Genomic DNA, 23,523 nt, shown 5'->3' with positions numbered 1-23,523 from the left:
ATTTAGATGTTCTGCACTGGGTGAACTTTTCCCATGGTACCCCCTGGTAAGGTGGTTTGTCCCCTGTAGTCCCTCCCTTTGCCCCTCCTCACTGGTGTCCCTTGGCTGTGGCCTTCTGTCCCCGCCTCTCATTCCGCCGGTTTAAATGTCCCTTGGGTTTGGAGCTCTTCCTCTCTTTCTTCACCTGGAAGCCCTACGATGCAGATGTCCCCTTCCAGCTAATAAACAGGACATCGGAACCACGTGGAGAAAGAGCGCTTCTCGTCCTTTACTTCGTCCATGTAGGATCCGTGCGGGCTTAAATCCCAAACTAGCCAGGGGGATTTACAGCCCGAGACCCACGGGTTCCTTCAAGATGGCACAATGGTTATAAGCTGAGTTTAAAACCTACTCCAGTTATCATAGGGACATCTTCTGAGAAAGCAGCCACTTGACGTTCTTGTAGGCGAGTTCAGGGTTGGTCTGGATGTGCTGCAGGTGCTGGCCACAACATGATTGTCTCACACATGCCCCAGGAGTCACACAAAGACTCCCTGTGCTACAGCCATGTTTAATATTGAGAAAGAAGACTTTCTAAATTGAACAGGTTAAATCACTTGACCTCTAAGCAGGCTACGTGGAAAGATGAGGAAATGGACATTCAGAGAAGTAGACGCTGCTGAGACCTCATTTTCTGAACCTTGACTGAGGTGTGCAGGAGGGCGGCCTGCTGCAATGCTCAGTTTTGTTCCTGATGAAGATCTCATGGTGGAAAATGCACATCACCTGGAGTGAGGGCTCCCCTCCAGCATGAACAAGGTGGGGATATCCTTTCAGGCAAAGAGAAGTAAAGGAAGAAATTCTCTGCGAGGGAAAGAAAACAGCTACAGGTGAGGTATATTTCAAGCTCAGTTTTGTCTTTGCTACAGAGCCAAGATCATGCTGGTCCTGAATACTGGTTGTGGGCTGCTCTAAGATTAATTTACTGATTAATTTACTGAGTATGATGGACTTTGCCATACTGATATTGCTGATACTGACCTGTTCGAGAACAGGAGCTCGCTACATTCTTTGTAGTGTTTGTACTGACCATAACCCTTTCTAGAATTGATTACCAATGCCAGGTGATGAGGATGGCTGCTTCTGATCTGAGATATGGGTATCCCTTCTTCCACATGCATGACTGAGGCTGCAGTGTAAAACAATAGCCCAGAGGCTGTCAGTGTTTCCTTCCTGTCACTGAGGAAGTTGAAATACAGAGGTTGCTCCCGGTTACACCCCTGCAGCTTCAGCAGAGTTTCCATGAAGATGACTCTGATGCATGGGATGAAAGATGTTCAGTACGCTAAAATTATTCAGCTACATATTTTCTGCCAAGTAGACCCTGAAAGTTCTGGGATAAATGCCAAGGCAGTGCTGGTAGATGAATGCTTCTGAGCCATCATGTCCTTGACTGCAGGAAGACAGAAATGTTCTATCAGGACTTTTTTTTAAGGTTACCCTCTCTTTGTTTTGTTTTTCTTTGAATGGACCGGCTAAATACCAGCTAAAAAGATGGTACACTCATTTGATGATGCCCTTCTCATGGAAAACCGTAAGTTAGATAAAGCTTTTAACTATGCAGTTTCCATAGATTCCACTTTATTTATTTTATAGCTATCTCCTACCAGTATCATATGCATTTTCCTGGGTTTTCTGGGTTGGCACTGTTTTGCTGATTCACAGCATACAGTATTTGAAAATTCTTAGTAATCTTGCAAACACAATCAGCCTGATTCAAATTCCTTATACTGTGTGCTCATTTCATGGAAGGTCCAACTTCACTCTCCCTCAGTGTATACAGCTGGGAAAGATTTGACTTAAGTCAGATCTTACCAGGATTCTGCACTACATCTTGTCATGTATTTTTGGACTTTTTTACCTGTGCCTACAGGCAGTGGCTATTGACATTTCTGCCATAGTGGCCCATTCACACAGAACTTTGAAATATGGCTTGTTTAGTTCACTGAACTACTTTTCTTTATCTGAAAAAAATTCAAAAATTACTGCCACAGCTTTATCATGATTGTTTTAATTAAATTCTTTGCTCCTGCTAATTTTCATGAGGTTGAAGTGTTTCTAGATAATGATGTATGTTTACTAAGCCCTTTTCAGCACCTTCAGTCCCCAGTATTATTTAACAATATAAGTATTACTGCAGTTCTAGGGTTTTCTTTTCTGTTTAGCACAACCAATATGGAGACATTTTCATTTTTGGTCTGACACTTTCCCACATTGTAACAGGAAGATATCTTTCTGTTTTACTTCAGTCGTCCACCAACTGATGTTTCTGATGCTCTCTTTCATGCTTTATTTTTAGTAATTGTGATTGTGCCTTCAATGGAATATTAATTTCCCATTAGCTTCTTGTATTCTAGTGATGTGGAAAAATAGTCTAGAAGCCTTTAAAGAAAGACTGTCCAAAATTAATTTTTTAAAATTCATTTTTGAAGCATTTTCTAATTTTTTTTACTCCTGTGAGAACTAAAGTAGCCAAATCTAGTATATACTAAAATAATAAGCATTTTTATTCTGTAATATATTGCTATGTGAACAGAGGGAAGAAAGGAGCTGAGCGAATAAGTGTTCAGGAGGTGCTGGATACATAAGGGTCAGTCAGCCTGTAGTAATAAATGTCCCATTTAATCTTCACAGTGCTGGATCTATAGGCATGGTGAAGAATTCTGGATTAAAAAGGATATTAACAGCTCTGAACAGGTCTATCTTTGTCTGAGGTTTGGAGATTTATTTGATTATGCTGCATATGGTGGTGTGTTCATGGCCACAGGGATGTGCGAAGAGCCTCTGTAAACCAGAAGAGACAGAAAAACTCCTGTCATCAATGACTGGTGTAAGTAGCTTTCTCACCAGTGGAAACAGCCAACAAAGTTCCAAGGAAGCCATGAAGTGTCTCGATAAATATAATAAAAGTATCAATATATACAAAAATCTACTGTGGCACATAAGCTTCAAATGCAACTAAAGATAAATAAAAAGGGGGGAAAAAAGCAAAACCACATATAAAGGTATCTTTTTCTTTATGGGCTTAGACTGAAGGTAGACTAAAGGTGGTGTCATGCAGACCTGTAGCACCATGCATGCCAGACTAATATTATGTGGAAGTTGTTCAGAGCAATGTAATTCAGATTCAGAGTTATTTTAGGCAATGTTAACATAGTCCTGACTCACAAGAGAGAGAAAATTAATTTGGTCTGGATCCCATTGTTCTCCCTGAGAATATATCTTAGTTGAAATACTTTTTTAAAATCAAATTCAGCATCTGATTTTCAGATGCTACATTACAGTCAGATTTACAGATTTGCAGTCCTAGTTTGCCTCCTATTTTTAGCAAAACTAGGGCTTTGGAGGGGCTAAGCTAAAGCTTGGGGGCTTTCCAAAGTTGCAAAACCAAAAAAACTGTTCCTTTTGTTTCTGTTCAGTCTGCTGCTTTTTCCATCTGCTGGAGCATTGACCATCTCACAAGAGCTTGTAGCCCAATCTCTGGATTTGGTGTTTACCTTCCTGTTTCCTGCAGAACTACTTTGCCTTTTTGGAGTAAGGTGGTTTTAAGTCCTACTGCTATATTTTCTTTAGATCATTGTTTCCTAAAGTTACTGAAGCACTGAAAATGCCCACAAGGACAGATTTCATTAAAGGGCAATACATGGGTTTAATTGTAACTAAAATAAGAGAAATTGACCCTTCTTTTGTCATCTTTATGCAGTAGTCGTTTCTCCAAATGCCTTGGGCATCCCAAGTTTGTTAAACTTGACTCAACAAAGAATTCTAGGGCACTATTTTGCAAACAATGTTTTATTAGTGAGTTGGCATCAAGAATCATAAAAATATAAAGGTTCCCAACTTTGTGTATTAAAATAAACTGAATTTACAGGTTCTTCAGTAGTAAAAATTTCCTATTTTCAAAAGGAGTTTCCTATGATCAGGACTGGATAGAGTAGTAATATGTGGATAGGGATAGTGCAATGGCATTTCTGTTTTCTCATCTCATGATCTCAGAAGCACTATTTGGGTCTTACAGCTCTCTCCTTGTCCTTCAAGTTGGATCAGAAAAGTCAACCAGACAAATCACAACCATTTGCTATTCCATGGTGAGCACTTTTGAGCTGGATGTGTAAAATACCTGAAAGTGTTCATGGCTCAGGCCAACAAGAAAAATTGGTCACAGTCCCCATCGTTTCTAGGGCTTAATGTCCTGGCACAATTCCAGCATGTGTGGGATTTTACAAATGTATTTAAGGAACAGCTTTCAGCCAAAGGTTATGAAGTCAGAGGGTCCTGTAACTTCTCTGCTGCCATGGTGTGTCTGAACAGAGCATCACCACAGCCAGCTGGCCATAGCCAAGAGAGGCAGATGGAATGAATACAGCAATGCTGCCATGAACTGCTGTGATGAACACAGGCCAGGGGCATAGAAGGTCCTATTCTGCACATGGAACCTGGCCATTTTGTAAAAAATTAAATTTATAAGTGGGGATTTTCTAATCTTCAAATTATTTAGGTGATCATATCCATTCACTAATTATCATGTGACTGGTGGCACTAGGATGAAGTAGAGAGTTTTTAAAGTTACAATATTTTTAAAAAAATCACCTGTCTTTTAAATAATAAAAAGTAATCTTTATGTTAAATAATAATTTTTAAAATATAAAAAATAGCTAAGGTTTTTCCTTGTTCCTAAGTAATTGTAAGTAGGACATTAGTAACTTGCTATTTTTTTACAATAGTAGTCTGATAGAAAGATAATTAGCTGAACTAAGAGAATACAAAAACCCGCCAAAACCAATCCTTAAATAGCTAGTCCATACAATGGTATGACATTAGCCAAATAATCCATGTCCTGCCAGTGCATTACCTCAGCCTGTTCTTCACTTGTCACAGGTAGTAAAACAGGTCTTTGTCTTGTGCAAATAAAAAGACATTTGAGCATTTCTAAGTAAAACTTTGAGAGGAAAAAATATTTGCTTAAGACAAACAACTGTTTCACGACAGATCTATTTTGGGTGAAAAGAATGTAAAAATCTTAGCAATGTGTCTCTGGTGTATAAATAAATGCCCTGTAATTGTCTTTGCTAAAAGTGGAGGTAATGGTGTTGAAACAATAGACTCCATTGAAAAAATGAAATCCTGTAAAGTGATAAATGTTTAAGGTCAGCTGAACTATTTGAAGGTAAATCACTTTTCTTTCTTTAGCTTCTGACATCTTTAATCTGAGCAAGAAGATGTCCAGAAATTAACTCTGTGTGTTCCACAGAGGTAGGAAAAGACCTATAACAGGTATAGGATCAGACCTGCCATTTCACTTAGCAGGAACCCCTCCATTACCCAGCCTCTTCCCTGGATTAGACAATTCCTAGCACAAGAATCTCCAAACTGTGCTCAGACATGCTCAACTCCTGCTCAAACTGTTTCAACAGATTGCTGGCAAGACTGATGAGGCCGATGCATTTCTGGCCAGCCTGTGGCCAAGGGGCTAATGCTTCACATTCCTCCTAAGGGCCTGGGGTCCTTTAAACAGGTCATGGGCAAAACTCCACTTGTATACACACAGACTTGCCATATCAGTGGGCTCAAGTCATACTTGGAAGTTCCATCTGGAGAGGAGAGGGCTGACCAGGAGGTAGTTGAGGGGTGCTTTGACTACTTGTACCATAACAGGCAACAGTGGCCAGCAGCCTCCGACGGGCTGCACACATCAGGTAACCTCACCAGGAGTGGAGCAGATTTATCACTGCAGAAACTGGTATCTAATTTTATACCAGTTTACACAATGTACTCATGCCATACTTTCTCCATTTCTCAGTTTCCATTGTGCCTTCCAGCCATTCCTAATTCGGATCTCTCGCAGCTCCCTCCAGTTTTATATGTTCTTTACATATAGAAAATACTGCATGTGTTATATTGCGTGTATATATATCTGACATGTACATATCTATACAGCACTGCTGCTGTCCCAGCAGCAGCAGGATCCTGCTGTAAAGAATTCTCTCAAGGAGAGGAGAATGCACTTAAGCCAGCAGCTCAAGGATCCTTATTGCATGTGTAGAAACAATGCGTTTGTGATGGGAACATCAACCTCTGCGCCAGTGACTGGGTGCAAGCATGGAGGGCTTACTTTGAGAGGGTTTTGACTCTGGCTCTGTGCTCATAGCCTCTTTCCTTTGAAGGCATGAGAATTTTCCCATTAGAGCTTACTTTGTGGAGTTATTTTGGGAATAACCTCACAAGAAACTGAACAACAATAAATATATAAACATTGGAATAAAGAAAAAGCTGTTAATGCCAAGTGTGTAAGAACTTACAGCCCTGGAAAAAAAAAAAAAACCAAAACAACTAGAATGAAAAAACATTATGTTCTGATCATTCCCATATTTGATGTCTTACTTCTTATGCAATGCAGTTTCTTTACATCTCTGTTGTTTCCATTAGAAATATGATTCTCCTTCCCTGCATCCTGCTCAGCTGGTATTTTGGTCATGACAGTTTTTCATTTTTAAGAACAAAGGAATTTTTGGAAAGGAAACAGAGATTTATGAAGTCCCATCACTTTTCTCTGAAAATGACAACATAAATGATTGCATAAAAAGTACAAGCAATTGTTACAGGCAAAAAAAGAAGTTTTCTTTCTTACCCTCAGCATCTGTCAGCTACAAAAGAAAAACCTGATGGGATGCTCTCTATTTAAAATTATCTCTATTATTATCAACATAAGGCAGTCACAACTACTTTAACCTTTACAGTTCTATCTCTTTGTGATATCCTGTTCACTATTGGTAACAGCAAAGTTATGCTGTGTTAAGGAGTTTCACAGGTTTTTATATTTTAGCTCATCACATTTTCTGACATTCAAGTTTAGTGTACATTCTTTTGTTTGTCTGTGAGTTTACTTTACTTGCACTTGCATTTTTTTTTGAAAGTATTTATTTATTGTCCCTCACTCATGTCTACATTAAACAGCCCCACATATAGTGTCTCCTTGCATAAAAGTCTCAAGAGAATTTCCAATTTGTTTCATCATCTGTTTTTGAAATAATTTTGTTTGCATTTTTTTTGAGATGGAGAGAACAAAATAAAGCACAATAGAAAATATAACTGTGATTTAAATAGTGCTTGGATATTGTGAGAGTTATTTTCAGTGTTGCTTATAGACACCTTTCTTGAGAAAGATCCTTTTATGCAGAGGCTTCCTAAGTGTGGCCTTAGGATTTGCCTTAGGGACCATGAGCATCTTTGACCCTTTGTTGCGGTTGAGGCAGCGAAAGTTTTCCTAACAAGTTCCTGAGAAGTATCTCTTTGTCTGCCTAAGAGTGACTGTGTATTATTTTAGCAGTTCCATGATTTATTTTAAAACTTTCTGAATGTACTATTTAACCTGAGGACTTGTCCTTCACCTCATCCTGTTGTTTCAACAACTCTCCCTCTGATTCCTCAATCTCCAGTCTGGAGGTAGAACAGAAATGGTGTATAGGGCCATTCTGGCATTTTCTTACTGTTTCCATCCTCTACTTATATCCTCATATTTGTAACAAAGAACATTTATATACTTTTTAACAGCAGTAACATATACAAAAATGCTGTTAAAATTGAAAGCTAACAAATAGTTGAAATGCTTCATTTTTTTCACCCAAAGACTGAAAGCTGAAGGTAAGGTGGTATTTCTATGAGAAAGGACAAGTACATTATTTTTGTATCTTTGTATAAAATATTTCAACTGCCATAACATCATTTATTAGACTAAACCTCTATGTATTTGTTCTAAGTAATTAATAGTAATATTTTAACACAGAGAAAATGAAATGCCATTAGCTCTATTTGGTGCTGACTTGGGGTCATCTATTATTAGGACAGGGATGGGTGACAGGAGATGACCACTCTTTCCTTGCAGAAAGGGAAAGACAGAGGTGTTAGCAGCTGCTGCTTGTGTTTGCCCTTTCCCTGGCCACCTGCCCCGTCCCTCCCTCCCTTCACGCTCTCCAGCAGCAAAGCTCCCCCTGGGGTCTTCTGCACTTGGTGGAAAGCTGAGAAAAGCTGTGCTTGGCAGAGACCCCTGCATGCTACCAGTGCCCATGTTGCTCTGAAGGGGGCTGCTGAGGGGCAGAAGCATCTATTCTTAATAAAGCCAAGTACACTGAGCCACAAATAAATTAATTAATAAATAATTAGAAGCTGAATAAATGAAACCGCAATTTAAGTACCCTATTTAAACCAAGGTATTCTGTTCACAAGGAATAGTGCTTTAAGGAAAGCAAAAGTCACTGGCATTTGTGAGCTTGCAAGCTGAGAGCTGCAAGCAAACTGCCTCTGTCATCATTTGAAAACATAATGCTGACAGATCCCTGACTTGGCAGTAGCACTAAACAGGATTAACCACTCTGGCATCTCAGGTTTCATTGCACTGAAATGGAAATAAGTGCTGCTCACACAAAGAATGGCATTTGTCATATTATTCATGCCTGTGGTGGCCTCTCAGGGTGTACATGGTTGGTCACATCAAGCCAAACAATGCATGACTCGAAACTAAACTTTCAAGAGTGCTTCAATGGTATTTTTATTAGTTAATTCTTCTTTTGGTTTATGGTACTCATTGAAAGAGATAGCAACCTGGCTCAAACATCTTGATACTCTTGGCTTCAAAGAAAGCACCTTTTTGGTTTGATTCTTAAGCAGCACATTCATTTAGCAGTTAGCCCTTTGCCCACCCAAGGCACTCCCTGTCACCTCCATTTCTCCCAGGGTGTAGCCCAAGCAGGATTTAGATACCCATCACTCAGAGACCTGATTCATTTGATTGTGGATTTGAGATCCTGTTCCAACCAGGGCAGTTCCTTTCCGCAGCTCCAGCAGGTCACAGCTGCCACCCTGCCCCAAAGCAGCCCAAGTGGTGGGCAGCCTGTGCTAAATCCAGCTGATGTCCCACTGCCTCCCCTCACTTGCCAGCCGGGCTCCACCTTGCTACCTTGCTTGCTCCTGGCCTCCTTCTGCCTGCCCCACCATCTGCAGAGCCAAGGGGCCACAGGAGGCTGCCAGCGTGGGCTGGCAGGGAACTGTCACCAGTAAGTGGCAAATGCCATGGCAGAAGTGCTTGGTGCAGTAGCATCACAGAAACTTTGGATTTGGAAGTTGTGGGACCATGGGGTCCAAAGGCTACATTTGAGAGAAAATCCCCCCGTATGTGTATCTGTATGACTCTGCCAGGTTACCTAAAAATACTGGGAGACAACAGTGCATTTCTTAATTTTTTCATTTTCCCAAAGCTTTCTCACAGCCAGAAGAGCTGGAGTTAGTTGTTTTTGTTTTTTTTTTCACGTGGGACTGAGTGGGGCAGTGATGCCCCCAGACAGCTGGATAAGCCCCAGCAGCAGGGAGATGGCAGGCTTTGCAGCAGCTGCTGAATTCAAGGGTAGGGATTATTAGCACTTCATCTTGTTTGCTCTCACTCTTAGTGATGAGGGTGCTCGATTTTAATTGAATTTCCTTTCCACTTTCAAAGAGCATCCGAAGGAGAAATGTCAGCACATTAAAGGAGACTTTGCTTTTGTTTGCCAAAATATGAACCTGGAGCCAGAATAGTTCCTCTCTGGTAATTATAAAAGCTCAAACATTTATTACTCTCCTGTTGGATGACACTTGTAGTACACCTTGGAGATATTAATTCTTACCTAGGCATGCAGAGAAATCAATGGCATTAAGAGAAAAGATAAGTTATGCCACTTTCTATCCTGTTTTGTGGAGTGTGCCAACTGAATGACAATAATTAATCATTAATTTTTACTACTGCAAAATAAATTGGAATTTGAGTCAAGTGCATTGCAAAAATATTTGATGACATATCAGGATTGATGGCAGGATGTTTATTAGAGCTTTTGCATTTGGACCTCTAATACAAATCACTGACCTGGGTTGTTAGGACCCAGAAGTAGCAGTTTTGTTCCCTGGTGCTGTTGCTTTATTTGGAATCCCATGTTTAAATCCATTTCACAAAATGTTTTCTCCTATTTTATTAATTTCTTTTAGCCTAGCTGGAAATATTCCTACTACATTTACACAGGTAGTTTGGATTCACTGAAATTGTCTCAAGTAGAGGGATTATTTTTCTGCCTTTCCTGGATTAAAAAAAAAAAAAAACCAAAACAAAAAAAAAACCAACAAAAAACAAACCTCAAAACAAGGTTGGTATTTTAACTCTCAAAATGAGATAGTTAGAGCTAGAGGTTCTGAAAACATTGGATTTGCATAATTTCAATTCAAACACAATGCAATTTATGTCAAAGCAAAGAAAGGGTCAAATGAGGTATTTAGAAATACTGAAACAAATAATTTCCATGTAAAAACTGGTTTTACTCTGTCAGTTTATGAACATGTTCAGGATTCTTATACTTCAGCTATAGAAAAAACTGCTGCTTAAAATTTTGTCTTTTTTGGTATTACAAATCTATTACATGTTCTTGCCCACAAAATTTTGCAAGTAAACATTTTTTTTCTTGTTGTTTGTCATTGTGCAGGAAGCACTCAGTTAAAATAATACAATAAAAAAATCTGTTTTCCCTTGCCCAGGCAGTTTTAATCACTATTTATCCAGTGGCAAAAGATTAGCCATAGCTTAAGTCTGTCTTACAGGAAATTGGTTTCTCGCTGCTTTTTCTTTAAAAATCAATTTTTAACTAACATAGTCAAATATTTTAACAAGTTGTGTGGTGAACATTCTGTTCCCACTTATTCCTGTGAACTTCTTGTACCTCAGAGAAGTTATTTTCAGGTTTGCAGCTATGCAAATGAAAGTAACATAACTCCTTTAATTTCAGGGCTACCAGTTTCTACATGCATGTCTAAACACCTCATGCATATGCTGTAATATTATAGCATTAAATGAAACTGCTTCAGAAGGCCTGAATGTTTTTACTTACTCTAGTCACAGTGAGTGTTCTTTACACTTGTCATCTGAAATTATTCCTGCTCTTAATCTACGCAGTTTAAAAATTGTGAAGGAGGTGATGGCATTTTCTATAAGCCAGCAGAAAAGGAAAAGAAACATTAAAGAAGATGTTATTAAAAGCATATGTCATTGTCACACTTCAGGCCCTGAAGGACTTCTGAGGCTGCTCTGGAAAAGGCAAACTTCATTCTTGAGGAAGAACAAAATGTTAATTTGCTGTAGGATAAAAACCTACAGTATCTGTTGAATTCACATAACTGAATGCTAGGGCAGACCTCTTTAGGTATAAATTGCAGCTTTCTTCAGCTAGTGAAACTGCACATCCTCTCAGATATCTTTGATATACTCAGTCACATAATCATATTGTGACAGCTTGAAAGGAGGAGGACTCAGAAAATAGAAAAGCAGTTTAAAATTCTTATTGAAATAATTTATTTTTGGAAGACAGTGGCATGCATTTTGCAGAAACAATAAAATCTTTTCCCTGAGGAAGATGATATTTTCCAATGGCCTTCAAGAAAGCTTACATTCATTGAATCATGTTGTTCTCAGGGACCATGGAAGGTGGCTGAGTCCACTCTGCCTGAGGGCCAATCTACCTGTGCCAGTTCTGAATGGTGGTGCAAGCTCTTCTTGTAGAGTCTGAGGCTGCAGGCTGCACAAACACCAAGCCAATCTCCTTCTTATCTCCATAATTTTTACTTTCTAATCTTCTGCTTTGTTTTAAACCTTGATCCATCCACTATGAAACTGGAGAGTGAATTCATCCTTTTATCTTTACAGCACTTGCATATACCTGATATACATTCATATCAGTACTGCAAAGATATGTATGTTTCTCCTTCTTTTACTTTCTCCTTTCAACCTAAATTCCACGTTGTGGGTTTTTTTAAAATTTTTTTCTAAGTAATGTTTTATAGATACTTGATCATTCAGATTGTTCTTTTCTGCTCTCTCCATGGGCCACATATTTACTGAAGCCAGACCATGGCTACTAAGTTTTCCTAGGGCCATGTAAATAAGGCTGTTTTACAAAGAGTCCATCCTTTTTCTGTATTGTTTTATGTGGTTTAACTTTCTCATTGCAGCTCTGTGACATTATCCCCTTTGTATAGATTGTGATTCACGTAAAAACAGAACTTTTTTTTCTTTTTTTTGGTCACATAATTGCAGCTTTTTTTCCTGCAGAACACCCAGTAGTTCCCCCTTTCCTGTTTGTATAGCTGATCGCATCTGCCGCCACCCAGTAGCAGGCACTTATCCCTGTTGAATAGAACCCTCCTTTTTCCAAACCAAGCCACTAGTGTGCGAAAATCCTTCTAAACCCAACATCTGTCCTCCAGCATTCTAAAGACTCACAGTTTGGTATAATCTCCAGTAATGTAAACATGTTTTCTGAACCATCACTGAGTTCATTAACATTCTTCTGACAACGAGCTGCTTGTATGAGCTCCCCAAATAACTTCTTCTACATTGTTTTCCTTGTTTGCTGAAAGAATATCATATGAAACCATGTCAAAAATCTTACTAAAGTGACATCCAACATGACCTTCAATGTTTCTCCTCCGCTGATGATTCCTCTTACTTTGTTGCAGGAGAGATTAGATTTGACATCTTTTGTTCTTAACAAAGCTGAGTTGGTTGTTACTTGTGTTACAACTGCTTAAAGATAGCTTGTTTACTTGCTCCAGTATCTTTTCTGTGTACTGAGGTCAAACATATTGGTAGGTAATATCCTCTTTCCCTCTTTCTTTTTCGACAATACAGTTCCTCCCCTTCTGTCCTGTAATATTCGTTCACTGTAAATTATCAATGATAACCATTAGTTTTCATCATGCAGCCCTTTAAATTCAGGTGATGGAAAAGCAGCAAATTGTGTTTGAATAATTTTCACTTGGTTCTTTGATTGTCAAATTTGAAATGTCTTTTTTCCAAATTATCAATAATGTCTGATATATCTATATCTATATCTATATCTATATCTATATCTATATCTATATCTATATCTATATCTATATCATCTATATCTATATCTATATAGATAGATAGGGGCATAATCTTTTTTCCATGCCTGGTAGTGTACTTGAAATTATTTCATGTTACCCCAAAAATCCCTTACTAGTTGTGTCTCATTTTCTGCTGCCTTTTCTTATTTTATCCCTGCATGATCAGGCTATGCTTTTGTAGCTCCTCCAAGTAACCTGACCCAACTTCTCTTTTCTGGAAGCTTCATTCCTATCCGAAGCTCAGGAGGAGCTTGTGACAGCCAGGCTGATCTTTTACTCTGCCTGTTGCATTTTCTGCATGGAGAGTTAATTTACTTACATTCTTAGTGTTACTTCTTTGGGGAAGTGACAGTTCTTAAAGATGTTTCTTAAAGATTTCTGTCTGCATCAACCTCCCAGAACATCATGCTGACCACTTTTAGGAGTTCATGGGAACCTACCTCCATAAAATGTATTTTTGGTGTGTTTTGATGTTTTTGCTTTTCTCTAAAATCACAGAATCTTCCTGCAAAAAACTACAAAGCCATACATTTCTATATGTATACATACATACTTATATATACATGCAGATGCATGTGTCTATATCCCTCTTTGTGAAGAACACTGAGAACTTAAAACAAAAAATGCCAGATTTTTCTGACCCAAGTATTTCACTTACGTACCTACAAAAGAAAATGAAATATGATGGGCGAGTCACCAGAGAACAAGCTGGAAATTCTACTGGAAAATAGAAGCAGTCAGGATTTCTTCTTCCTTTTCTAATAATCTTGTGAAGAATTTTTTTGTTTTACATCAGATATAGCTTTTGTTTTACAGCAGATATAGGTGAAGGACACATGTGAAGGCATTATAAATCCATTCCTGGATTAGAAGGTGTTAAAAGTTATCTTCTATTCTGCTATTTTTACTGGTGATGCATCGTGTAGGCATTTATTCTTATGACTATTGTTTGTTCTGCTTCATCACATCAGGGATCTAAGAAGCAGGATTGTTGTTGGCTGGACTTCCTGATTATAGCCTTCAGGGACAATTACAAGCAGGTATAGGACTGCACCAGTTCATGTTGTTCTGCAACATGTTCTGCAACAACAGCTGTAGAAACCGAGGTACAACGGTGTCCCGTGGACTCCCAGGGAACAGATTCCTCAGATGTTGTATCTAGCACCGGTTTGGGTTTAAAGAATAGCTTTAAAATATGCTTTCATTTCCTCTGTGTCTCACAGGGACTTATTCTGTGACACTTGGCATGGTTTTGTATCCATCATTACAATAAACATAGCCTCATTTTCCTGCAAAAGTCCAATATTACAGAAAGGGAAAAATATTTCAAATTAAAAGCAGCATTCATCTGCATTGGTGATGAGCATAACGCATTTCACTATAAAGGCTTTCTGTAAGCATGTTTCAGTATTTCTTTCTCTTCCTCTTGTGCATTTTAATTACTTGGATTAGCATACTTTTACTTGTTTATTTCACGTTGTCTTAATATTAAATATTTGTAATTATGTCAAAGACTCATTTTCCTTGTTTCTAAGGATCCATTTACTGCTTATGAGAGTGCTTAAAATAAATTGTTAGTAGTAACATGCAGTATATGCAGAATACTGAAGTGGGCTGTATGAATTTCACTGTCATACAGAAGAGTGTGAGGGGGGTTGGGTGGATATTTGGGGTTTCTTTTCTGTGGTTTTGGTTTTTTTTTCATTAAAAGAACTCATAGAATCTCACTCTCATGACTTTTGCATAATTTCGCATTTAAAATTTCACTTCCAAGTGATGTTAGACACTGAAGATGAAAATTGGGCACAAATTTCTCTGGATGCTAGCAGCATTTTAAAGTATGATTTTTTTTTTTTACCAGTTACGCTTATGCCTACTCGCCTCTTGGGGTCTGAATTAAAACACCCAAAGCTTATAAAATCAGATGCATCCTCCCAAAAAGCCGAGGAAGAGCTTTTCCTATGAGACAGCACTTATAAGCTTAGATGTCTGTAAAATAATAGTGCGATATTTCCCAAGTGGATGCGCTCCGATTACAACGTGCTTTATTACCCGTTAGAAGTGGTTCTGTGTAATTACACGCGTTTTCCGTGATCACTCGCGGCCGTTCAAGGCAGGGCGCTGTTCACCACGTGTGCGCCGGCCTCAGGCTTCCCCTCAGAGCCCTGCCATCGATCCCTCACGCCTTTTCCAGGCGCTCACGGCTCACACCGAAGTCTCCTACAAAAAACACCTGCCAAGGGCTCATTTCCCCCCCTCCCAAGGCGGTCCCGCTCCCCGGGCGCAGCAGCCCCCGCCAATCCCGATCCCCTTCCCCCCGCCGCAGGTCCGGGCACAGCGCGGGGATCCTGACAGCGCGGGGATCCCGGGCGTGCGGGGATGGCGGGGGGCTGCGGGGATGGTGGCCATGAGGGGATGCAGGCGGGGCGCGGGGAGTGCGGGGATTCCGGCCGTGAGGGGACGCCGGTATCTCGAGGTGCCCGCGGGTCGCGCAGCCCCGAGCGGTGCCGCCCCCGCCGCGGCGGGCGGAAGGGGGACGGCGGGGGGGAGGCCCCGCGCCCCCGGTGCCGCTGCCGGGCATGCGCGGTGCCCCCGGAACATGGCGGCGGCGTGAGGCGGGCGGCGGCAGGAGCTGCTTGACAGGACGCCTCGGAGCCGCGTCCCGCCCGCCCGGTGAGTGGCGGCGGTGGCGGCGGCGTTTCCCGCTCCCCGCGGTGGCGAGCAGGGGGAGGGAGCAGCGGAGAGAGAAAGAGAGGCGAGGCGGACGTCGCGCCCCCTCCTAGGGCTCGCACCGCAGCCTCCGCCCGCCGTGGCCACCGGGAGCCCCGGTCCTGGGTTCCACTCCTGGGCAGCACCATTGCGCTGGAGGCGGCACCAGGTCTGGCCGGGGCCGCCCCATGCTCCGGCGCCGCTCCCCTCCTCTGCGGGCTGAACTGAGAGTGCGGCGGGTCCCGCCGACCCCGCCCGCGGGGACCCGCGGGTGGCCGAGTCCGCGCGCAGCTGCGAGGGCGAGAGGAGCGGGGCGGCTCCGTGTGCCGGCGCTAACAGCGTGCCTCTCTCTGTCCGGAGGTGGCCGCGACTCCCGGATAGCAGGAGCTCCGGTGGGCGAGGGCGGCGCGGGAGGTCCCTGAGCCGCCGGTGCCGCCGGGACGAGCGGCGGGGCCGGCGGCGTTTGACAGGAGTGCGAGCAGGACACGCCTCCGCTCGCCGGGGCGGCCCCGCTGCCTCCCCCGCGGCGGCGGCGGCGGCTCCCCGTCCTCCCGGCGGGGGCTGCGCCTGATCGTCCCTGCCCGCCGACCGCCGAGGTACTGGGGAACGGGCGTCGACCAGAAAAGCCGGATGCCTGTTAAAAATAATTCAGAGCGCTCGCTTGTGTTGGGTAAGGGGGCTGGGGGTGCCGCTTGAAGACAGCGCGGTGCCAGACGTGGCCTCTTGTGGGGCACTTGTCGGGTTGCGATGCACTGCGGCACTGTTCCCGTTTTCTTTACAGTTAAACTGCGTGTGTGGCATGTGTTGATTGTCGACTTAAACGGGATATCTTGCACGGGGAGTCATAATTTTGGATGGTCCAAAGAAAGTAGTTCAGGTATGGGAAGTTCTGTTGCCGTGCTGTATGTCATTGTTTTCGTTAGCTGCTGGGCTCACCTATAAACACGTTGCAGTGCTGTAGTGTGTATCAATATTCAAGTTAAATTTTATGCTCAGTTATTGTTTAGGAGTGAAGGCGTGCTTTAAGTGTTAATACAATTTAAAGTTGAAGTCTGTCCCTACAGCAATTTGCTGTTTCTCTCTGATGAGTTAGACTATAAGAGATAGCAAAAAATAATTCTAAGAACTAAAAGGTTTAATGAAAATGGGAAATAGTAATTTTTTATTGGCTTCTGGTAATGTAAACTTTGCTTGTGACTCATGCATATCCTAACTAATGTAGACAAGGTGATTAAAACTTAAAAAACATAGACTCTGTAGATATGACAGTAGGTTTTCAGAGCGTGCTGTGTCTGACTTGTAAACAGCTCTTCAAGTTTGACTGGTTATGAATTTTTTATCATATGGAGTAACAGTCTTAAACTGTTTAAGATCATTAAAAGATCATTTAAGATCTTAAACTGGATTTTAAGATCGTTCCTGCTTCACCTTACTCTCTGGAAGTGGCAGAGCAAAGCAGTTGGTGAGGCAGTCGTGCAGGGTCAGTAACAGCTGCAGCCCTGGTGCAGATGGGAGCAGCATTGCAGGGGGGATTCCGCTGTTACCCTTGGGTTTTGGGCTGTCACGTTAACGTTTCGGAGTAAATAGGGGAGGGAATGCGTTGTGCTCTGCCAGCTCTCCACGGGCCACCATCGAGTGCTGCTCAGGCCACAGCAACCCGCAGCCCACGTGAGCAATTGCTCTTACAGTGTGTCCACAGAAATTCTTTGTACAGCCAAGCTGCGCTTAGGGTACCGTAAAATGTAAGTACTGGTTAAGGATGATATTACTTGATCTGATGTAAAGAAGTGGTGCATTGGAGACTCATCTGTTAGTATTTTATTTATGGGAAGTCGCGCAGTAATGCAAGTGGGAAGCTGCAGGAAACAGTGTATGGTGAAACTGAGGTTGAGACCGGGAAGTGTTTATATGGCTTTTAACTTTAACATGGTCTGGTCTTGAATATGAAAATAGAGTTTACTATGTTTGAAACTCACTTGATGGAGTTGATGCTGTATTTTTCTATTTGATCTAAATAGGTAGCAGTATTTGTGTGATATCTTTCAGGTTGCTTGGTGTTTTATATTTTTGTAGTAATGTTCAGATTCAGCAAAAACAAATGTTGGCTTTTCATGATGTACTATAGTAAAAGTATGAACTACTTTCTCAACAATTAGAGGCCATGTAGTTATGAGAACATAACTAACATTCAGACATATACAAATCTTGATGTAGGAATTTTAGGAAACAAGCAATGGCAGTACTTTAAAATATTTTTCTTTTGACTTTTTGTGTTCCTACATTGAGTGTACAGATGCTTTTTCTTTCCCCCTTTGCTGTGATTGCTGTTGCTGTGACCAGACAGAGTGCTCTTAAGGCAGAGGCATTGTTTTCTGGAGTAGCTGCTTGAGTTCAAAAGAGGCGTTTTGCTAGTGTGAAATTTGTAATACTGAGAAAGTACTGATTCCAGTACCTGTCTAAAATTTGTGCTAGAATGCAGCTTTACTTGAGAGAATATGAAGAAACTCTAAGCAAACAGAGATAGCTGCTTGTGCCTGTTGTACATAGGTGTCTGTTTTTGTTTTCCTGATATTCCAATGGGATCGTGAGCTGTGAGCAAGTCCTGTTTACTCTCTTTGGTGAGTGAATGTACAGGGACAAATGAAGTCTTCAGCAGTTATCCACTGCCACTAAATAGTGTCACTAACAGGAAATGACATTTGTCATTAACTGTCCAGGACACTGCAGCTGGCTTTCTTATTTGTCTGGATACATCTACCTCAAACAAGGGTGAGTGAAATACATAGTTATTATTTTCATGTTTTAAGGAAATCTTTAGAAATACCATTTGACAGTCTGTTGTGATATTTTTAAAGTGTAAATATAGAACAAATTACAGGTAGGGACCAGGACACTGCTTCAAGGAGTCTAGACAAGGGAGGTTGTTAACCAATTTTGTGAGCTCCACATCTGCAGGGCATTTAAAGTCTGTTCATTCCCTTTTGAAAGAAAAAGCCTTAGGCACCCAGCCTTAGTGCTGATTGCTTTTTTCAGAGATTAAAATCTTAAATGTGAAGGACTATACCGTTTGTATTCTTTAAAGTGTAAGAAATGCAACATACTTGCTCAGAATGAGATTTTTCTAGCATGTGGGAAGAGCCAGAAAAGCCCATATAATATTGTCAAAGTATAATAGAGCAGTGGGTAAATGAAAAGCAATGGAAATGTTAAATTTTAAGTTCCACAATATTTGCTAACATTTTAATACAATTTGATGAATAATTATTTTTTACTGTGATTTGTGCTTTTGGTATATGAGGCTGCTTTTCCTAGAAAATTTGTACATCTTCATCGGAGATTTCTTGTAAGGTCCAAATGCTCTATAATTAAGTGTTAGGAAGCTTTAATATTAGTAACATGCAGTTAAGTTTATTTTTGCATTGTAACGATGACTGATAATGTATGTGTGAGCAGCTTTCCTTAGGATGTCTAAGTGGAGGGGCAATTAATTTGTTTGAGGTAAAGTCGCTGAAAAGTGAGCCAGTTAAGTACTTAAGTGGACTGCAGGGCTTTTTAAGAGTATGCTTCTGTGTAAGTACTATTTTTGTACCTCCGTGCACCTGCTGGCTGACTCGCCGTGTGTGGGCAGTGAGGGCTGAGGGTGTGCACAGCTCCTGCTGCAGTGCTGGCCGTGGAGCAGCAATGCTGCCTCGCTCCTGGGAGCAGCAGAAGATTGTTTGGTGAGTCACCTGCTCAGTCCAGGTGTGCTTCTGTAAACTGAGCTTGTTGCCAAAAATATGTGTTCTGTATCTGTGATCTCTTCAAGTAGATCACCATCTTTTGGGATGGGAAGGGTGCCTTCAGAGCCAACAGTGAGCAGGCTCCCGTTTTATCTGCGGCAGATCTATACACAAGGAGTAGCTGGTGCATAAATGGTGCTGATGACCGTCGGAGGTACTTTTATCTCCTCCTTGTTAGGCTTTCTGCTCAGTCCTCAACAATGTAGGTCTCAGGGAAAGTCAGGAACTGCCTCATAACCATTCAGAAAGCATCAACTGTCTCTATTACCCAAGTTACCACTTTTATTTATTCGGGCTTGCTCTGATAGTTTCTTTTATACACAGTGGACGTTTGGCAGAAGTGCACACAGCTAAACCATTTGTAGTAGAGGGTATGTAATGTGTCACACCCTTAGCGCTGTGTGTCTGCAGGGGTGTGCCGTGTACCTGCCCTTAGCAACTCTCTGCCCAAGATCCCTGCCAGAAAAAGTAACAGCTTTAGTTTCTCTGTCTTTTGGATAGGACCAAACATTCATTGTTTTCTTATCTTGGATCTAAATGAAGTATGGATTTCTTCTTTGTGTTGTTAAGTGCCACGTCTCTTTTATTTCAGCAGTCTTGTTTCAAGACTGGTGCATGCTAAGGCACTAAGGCAGCTTCAGCTAAGGCACCTGCTTTCTGCGTGGTCGTTGATCAGTTTGGGTCCAAGCTCGTGCAATACTGATGGTGTGCTTATTGTGGTTCTTATGTGTGCTCTCTTTCTGCTCTTCTGAATTACTTGCAGAGCCTAATATCAAAGTGTTTCTGAAATGCTACACCTTTAGCAGAATTTTAGTGCTCATTCATGTGTTTTAGCAGGGTGATAGCCTTTCTGCTTCACAGGTCTAGATATCTTAGTGTCTAGATATCTTATGTCCAAACTAATCCTGAAGTACATTTTCTTTTTCTGACTTTGTAAGAATAATGCTGTATCCAGTTTAAGCATGAGCAGTGTTTTGGACTGATTACCGATTTTTTTTTTTTTTTTTTACCCATAAGTGTTATATATTCTTAATATTTGTATGTTGTCATCTAAACCCAAGTAAAACATCGTATTAAAGGTAGATGTGCTGTTTAGATCCTTTTATTCTCAGCCTTCAACTTCACAAATCAGGTCAAATTCTATTTAAGATACCAAGGGAATTCCGTCATTTTCCTTTCCATCAATTTTCATAAAAGGGATGAACTTCTTTGATGGAAATCTAAGTCAGTTGTCTTCTCAAGGTAATACGAGACTCCTTTTAGTGTAGGGCGAAGACGAGGTTGAGCCTTTCATCCTCCACTGTACATTAGTGCAGGGAGCAGCTGAAGTTTATAAAACCTGTAAGAGAGTAGCACCATTTTAATGAGGTGCATACCTAAAATGAAACATGTACCATTATTTATGTACTGTGTGGAATCTATCAGAGATTAATGCAGGCAGGTTCAGTGGAAGGAGTGCAGTTTGTGGGGCACTTTTAAAAGCCCACTTAAAAAGGGCAGTTTGTAAAAGTGAGTCTTGTGCATGGAGGAATGTGAAAGGGTATCAGAGCTGCTAAATTTGGTGGAACTCTTTTATTGTCGCTAACGTCTCTCAGGGGCTCAGAGATTAAAAGGGCTGCTGCATGTTTGATGGCACTTCCCCTACCAAATCTCTTGTATGTGTACCCTGCACTGGAGGGCTGTAAAGAGGCAGACAGTGGTTTTTTGGGAAGGTCAGATGATATGAACTGGTTTTAATCCCAAAATAAGCAGTGTTATGGTTAGATGGAAAACTCTGAATATGGTTTGTCATTATTTTTCAACTTGTTGTAGGAAAATACTGCCTTGTCTGAATATTTCTAGTGCTCAATGGTGTAAGCACTGAGTGGAGGAAAGAGGGGGGCTTGCCTTCAGAAAGGGGGTTTGCAGAAACAGCAGAAAGGGAGATACTCTGCCACTGCCCTGGGCCTGAGCTACATACAACCAGTGACAGATGTGCTGTCACGCTGAGGAAGAGGTGGAGGAGTTTGCCCTGTTATGGCTTGTTTCGCCTCTGTGTTGTTTTTTTTTCATTCAACTGGGAAGTTGTCATAGAAAGTGGGAAGAGAGATACAGATTTGCTGCAAATTTTCCTGTTGCTTTCAGTCTTCAGTCATCTTCTGTTTTTGAAGAGTGAAGCAAATAGTACAGCGGAGTATTTGCAGCTGTCTAGTCCTTTGAGCATTTAGGAGTTGTTATGTCTTTTATGACCTGTTAGTGCTTTGTTAGCTGCAGAAATGTCTAGCAGCACTGAATGGTCCTTTGGAAGGGCATTTGGTGTGATTCTTGGGGTCGTCCTCTCCAGGGACAGGAGTTGGACCTTGATGATCTTTGTGGGTCCATTCCAACTCACAATATTCTGTGTTTCAATGATAATGTTTGTCCAATAGATGGACAAATATTTTTGGTGGAATTTGCACGAAGATCCTTTGTGTAAGGGGACTACTTAAATTGGGGAAATAGCACAGCTATCAGCACCAGCAACAGGTGAGTCCAGTGTGTGTGCCTGGAAACTGCAAGCAGCTCTCTGGGTTTGTTTTTTTTTTCTGCAGAAATACTGTCTCGACAGAGGAGCTATCAGGAAATTGCTTAAGGGCTGTTTAGTTCTGGTTGGTTTGTTTTTGTTCCCTGACTGGATGCCAGTACGTGGGATCGGTGTAGTTACTCCATTGTATCAGCTAGGCTACACCATGGGGTATTGCAGCAGCAGAATGAGTTGAGGCAAATTGTGTCTTTGTTAATATATAGTGGCAGGGAATCCCAGTCAACATTATGTTGTTTGGATTCTCAAGTGGGAGAGAGAAACAGGTATTTTATGCACTGCAAGAGGATGGTAGCAGAAGTATGTTGCTGCTGGTGTTGAGTAGAAGCGAGGGGAGACAAACACGTTGTTCTGAAGCTTCATCTGGGGTGCTGACAGCAGCCCGATCCTGTGCAGAAATGTCCCAATGCCCTTGTCCATGCCTTCAATGAAAAAAAAATTGTGCATAGTATTTTACTTCTGTATATTCCTTCATCAGACTAAAAGTAGGTGTGTTTCTCTGGATACTCCATTGTGAATGAAAAATCGGGACTTTGGGGATGAATTTGCTGACTGTGCGCTGTGTGGACAGAGCTCTGTTGGATCATATCTGAACCCAGCTTTTACAATCCTTTTCCAGTGTGGAGGCAATGTAGAAGGGAAGAAGCCAAAGGTGCCCAAAAGGGTGAAAAATTCCCTTTCTGCCATTGGGCTCTGGTTGTCTTTCCCCCCTTGTTCCCTTGTTCACTGCTGTTGGTGCTGTTGCTTCTTGTCTGCTAAAGACAAATGCAGAGAAGCTGTATAGGGTTCTTTAGCACTTGCTGTGTTTGCAACAGCAATTTCTTTTCTCCTTTGTCTGCTGTATTTACACTGTGCTAGAAGTGAGCACTGTGCCTTGCAGAACTAATAGTTTGAGACCTCTCTTCTATGTCAAGGGAGGCTGAGCTGAAGACAGAGGAGATGTGTCTTGAGTGTAGAGACAATTTCATGCAGGTATGAGGCACTCTTAGTGCTAATCACACAGGTTTTTGGGGTTTTTTTCCAATTTAATTAGTTTACTTTATGAAAAAAAATTGAGTTAGGTATTTGGACAAAGCTGGGTTGAATAATGGTGATGAATATTTTCAGGAAGAGTACCCCAGGCTTGAAGGGGGAAGTAGAAAACAGAACAGAGGTTTCAGTGTGCTGAATTCACCAAAATGTTTAAACAAATTGTCAAAATCTTGTGCTACTGTAAATATGTACTAATAAACTACTAAAACTGGCAGTTTTGTTTAAGATAGAAATATAAGCTATGTTTTTAAATTTATTTTGATAAATAAAATTTTTATTTATTTTAATATAACATAAAAATACCCTTTCATGTGGGAAGATTGGCATTTTCAGAATATTTAAAGCTGTTAATGGCCAGCCGCTTTGCTGAACTGCTGACTTCACACATACCATTTCCTTTTTCAGGTTTTTACAACCCTACATCTTCTGACTTTTAAAGCAGGATGGAGAGGGAGGGAAGGAGGAGAA

General features: G+C 41.3%; 1 protein-coding gene across 9 annotated transcripts in view; it reads left to right on the top strand.

Moving 5' to 3' along the window:
• The first annotated feature begins 15,548 nt into the window (after nucleotides 1–15,548).
• SCML2 (Scm polycomb group protein like 2) overlaps nucleotides 15,549–23,523 on the top strand; it is a 76,189-nt gene continuing 68,214 nt past the window's right edge. For 4 of the 9 annotated variants that reach the window (XM_038134033.1, XM_038134052.1, XM_038134021.1 and 1 more), the window contains exon 1: nucleotides 15,549–15,648. The gene's annotated coding sequence lies outside the window, so the exon portion shown is untranslated. The other 5 variants (XM_038134056.1, XM_038134064.1, XM_038134043.1 and 2 more) reach the window with 2 other exon arrangements.

This window comes from Motacilla alba, chromosome 1 (genome assembly GCF_015832195.1).
Source record: "Motacilla alba alba isolate MOTALB_02 chromosome 1, Motacilla_alba_V1.0_pri, whole genome shotgun sequence".
Lineage (NCBI taxonomy): Eukaryota > Metazoa > Chordata > Aves > Passeriformes > Motacillidae > Motacilla > Motacilla alba.
Note: the sequence above shows the minus strand (reverse complement) of the source record. Positions and strands in the feature narration are given on the sequence as shown.